Source organism: Crinia signifera, chromosome 4, assembly GCF_055691185.1.
Source record: "Crinia signifera chromosome 4, ASM5569118v1, whole genome shotgun sequence".
Classification (NCBI taxonomy): Eukaryota; Metazoa; Chordata; class Amphibia; order Anura; family Myobatrachidae; genus Crinia; species Crinia signifera.
In genome coordinates, this window is record NC_139220.1 from 326,594,923 (window position 1) to 326,598,520 (window position 3,598).

At 47.9% G+C, this 3,598-nt stretch overlaps 1 pseudogene; it reads left to right on the forward strand.

Moving 5' to 3' along the window:
• The first annotated feature begins 463 nt into the window (after window positions 1-463).
• On the forward strand, window positions 464-598 carry LOC146076338 (U2 spliceosomal RNA; annotated as a pseudogene).
• Window positions 599-3,598: the final 3,000 nt, after the last annotated feature.

A 3,598-nucleotide genomic window follows, 5' to 3' on the forward strand; every position in this document is an offset into this window, starting at 1 on the left:
CAGGCACTCCTGAACCTAATAGGTGCTTAAAGTGATACTGCTATTTAGTACTTGAAAACTGGGAAAATATATATCAACCAGTTCCTATTCTGGAAACAGTGAATGCACTAAACACATATTAAAGCGTCGACATTTATACGTATAAAAACATTGTGAAGTGGGACCCCACGGAGTCAAGGATATCTTCATCCTTTTTTACTTGTCTATGTTTAATGTGTGTATTGTGTCTTTTATATTTTTGCCAAACGTTTTTAAAAAATTATAAATAAAGGTTACTTATTAAATTTTCTCTCTCTCGGTGCATCACAAAGGGCCTTATTTTGGTTCATTCTTTCTGACAAAATCCTTCTTAGATGGGCAAAACCATGTGCACTGCAGGTGGGGCAGATGTAACATGTGCAGAGAGAATTAGATTTGGGTGGGGTTTTACTTCAAAGTGAGATCTATATTGCAGTGTAAAAATAAAGCACTCGGCCTTTTGGCTAAGATCAAGTGTAGTATCTGTTCTTATCAGTGGGTATGGACTGGCCTCTGGCAGAGAATAGAGAAAGGTGGGACTGAGTAGCTGCTCTGATGGGCGGAGGGTGTGGGACCCATCTGTTTTTTCCCGGGAGCAGTGAAAAGTCTCACTGAGTATCTTCACCTCTGCCTTTGGTAGGAGGTGTTGTTTCCGTAAATCCACTGGTAAGAGGGGGGGAGAAACACTGGGCCTAGTAGATTGACTCTCTTGATGGGGTTCGTAGCCCCCGAAGGATGAGTCAGCGAAAGGCTCAGTCTAGTATCCATTCCCAGGGAGCGGAGAAAAGCTGAGACCGAGTAGATTGGTCCAGGTTGGCTAACCACCAGCCTGGGCACAGCGAAAAGCTCAGCCTAGTATCTTAACCCTGGGAGCGGAGAAACACTGGGACTGAGTAGATTGCTCTTCCGAGGGGGGTGCAGCCCCTAAGGGAGTCTTTCGAAAAAGCCCAGTGGAGTACCCATTCCCATGCCAGGGGCTGGAAAATGCCTGCTGGTGAGACAGAGAAAAGCTTGGTCGGACGCTGAAGGGTCGGCTGCCTGGAGCCCGAGGCTGCACTGTGCCCCCGGGGAAACTCGGGGGTGCCTGATTTGCACTGGTGATGTCCAGCACCATGCACTGAATGGCACACACACTGCGCACTTCCCTCTAGGTTAGGCTACACGTCCTTACCTCGTCCTTTTGGATGGGGTAGGACAATTTTTTACACCCCCACCCCGGCCTTCTGGCTAGGGCCTCTTTTATTTATTTCTTTGATTTGCTTCTTTGATTTGCACTTTTGAGCACTTCACGTTTTTCGTTAGTTTGTCACGTTTTTTTGATTTGGGTAGTGCGGCTGTCCCTAACGGGCCTTCCGTTCCCCAAACGTGGCTGGGACTCTTCACCTTTTGGGGAGAGTCCCGGTCCCCTCGAGGGCAACCCCGAGCCGCAAGGCGGAGGGAAGCCTAAGCGGGTCTCTCCAAACCTTCGGGTGCGGAGGACCCACCGTCCAAAACCCTTCCGGGGGTGGAGGAAAAGCGGGTCTCTCTAAGCTTCGGCGAAGAGGACCCACCGATCCCTTTTTTCCCTTCCTTGGCCTTATGGTTGAGGGGGGTTAGGGGAACCATGGGGCCTTTCTCCTTTGGGAGAGGGTCCAAACGTTCGTACGGCTGCCCCCTTTGCACGTGTTTAGGCACAGCACTGGTGGTGGTGGGAGCACACCTCGGGCTCCCTGAGTTTCTTCAAACTCAGATGTAACATGTGCAGAGAGAATTAGATTTGGGTGGGGTTTTACTTCAAAGTGAGATCTATATTGCAGTGTAAAAATTAAGCAGTCAGTATTTTCCCTGCACAGAAACAAAATTACTCACCCAAATCTAATTCTCTCTGCACATGTTACATCTGCCCCCCCTGCAGTGCACATGGTTTTGTCCATCTAAGAAGGATTTTGTCAGAAAGAATGAACCAAAATAAGGCCCAAAGTGACATCCTTTTCTTTTCTTGCTTTACAAGAATTTGTCTTTTCCCACCCATGACTAAGCTGCTGCTGCTGTTGTCAATGGACCTGAGAAGCATGTAATGCTCTCCACCAATCAGAGCTCAGCAAAAACCTCTCAGCCTCTGTCCTCTGCTGCAACGTGTCATGGGACTAAGTCAATTCCCAGTAATGCACAGTACACTTGTGCAATCACGGTGGCTTGGCTGGCGATGTTCTGCTCCATTAATCATTGTCACATTGCTAGATAGGTGAAGCTGCAGCACTAACCCACTCCCATGCACAAAACCATTATAAATTAAAAAACAAGCAACATTTTTTTGGTCAAAAATACATGCCAACCACAGGGGGCCCCTAGCTAGAGGGGGGCCCAGGGGCACTGACCACTTGTGACTCCATTATAATCCAGCCCTGGCCATACTCCATTTATGCCATAGTTATTCTTGTATAGAAATAAAAATCAACAATAAACACTAATCACCTACATAAGGCTACAGATTGAGGTCCCTCTAACCCCCAAGTCTGTCTGTTGTTACCGACTTTGTTTTCTTACTGTTTACTATTGTAAAGCACAATTCAATCAGCTGCGCTACATAACAAACTGTACCTAAATAAGTAAATAATGATGCATTATGTATACATACCACTGTCTGCCACCTCGACAACAATTTCTCCCTCCAGGTTGGCGGGTGGTGTGTGGTTTGGTGGGGGTGCATTCCCCTCATTGTACCCAGTGTAGCTGGGTGGAGAAGGGAGGGAGAATGAGGAGGTTGGGGAGTGGGTAGGGGGAGGGGAGTGGGTTGGGGTAGGGTCATGGGTAGGGGGAGGGGAGTGGGTTGGGGTAGGGTCGTGGGTAGGGGAAGGTGAGTGGGAGTGGGCCACCTCCTCACTGGCTGCCTACTCACAGGCCGCCTCCTCACGGGCCTGTCTTGCTCGTTCCCGTGCAATGGAAAAAATGAACAAAATGGATGAGTGTCAATTAAGGGTCATTATTGTATGAATCACAATCAAGAATCATATACAATTACATATTATATCCACATGACTGCATGTCAAAGAGGAAGTATCACACATTTAGTACTGTATATGCCATTTTAAACTCATTAACACCCATTTAACCTCATTTACTTAAATAACTTAATTAAATCATTCACTGGTAAATATGTTTTTTTTTTGCGTAAAAACTCACATCTTGCAATCCGGCGCCTTAGACGCTGGAGAAGGTCGGGCTGGCGCCTCCGCAGGTCCGACCATCGCCTCTCAAGCTGGGCAACGTCCTCTGGGTGCAGGCAAATATTCTGCGCCGGGCAGCAAAATACGCCCGGCGCTTATCTATATTGCTTATGAAGGGCCCCGCACGGCCCAGCCTGCTCTCCATGACGGAGACCAGGGCCATGAGCTCCGCATTTGAAAACGGGGCTGCTCTGCCATAGGCCGCCATATTAGCAATGGCGCATTACAAGCAATCATGTCCTGTCATTGAGTGTTATTTGGTATTAACTTTATTGATCATTTTTACATGAACAGTGTGTATGCGCCACAACAATCTGCGAAAACATTGCATCGCCAAGCAACGCTTGCTATAGCTTGGCATCGCTGAGCGGACC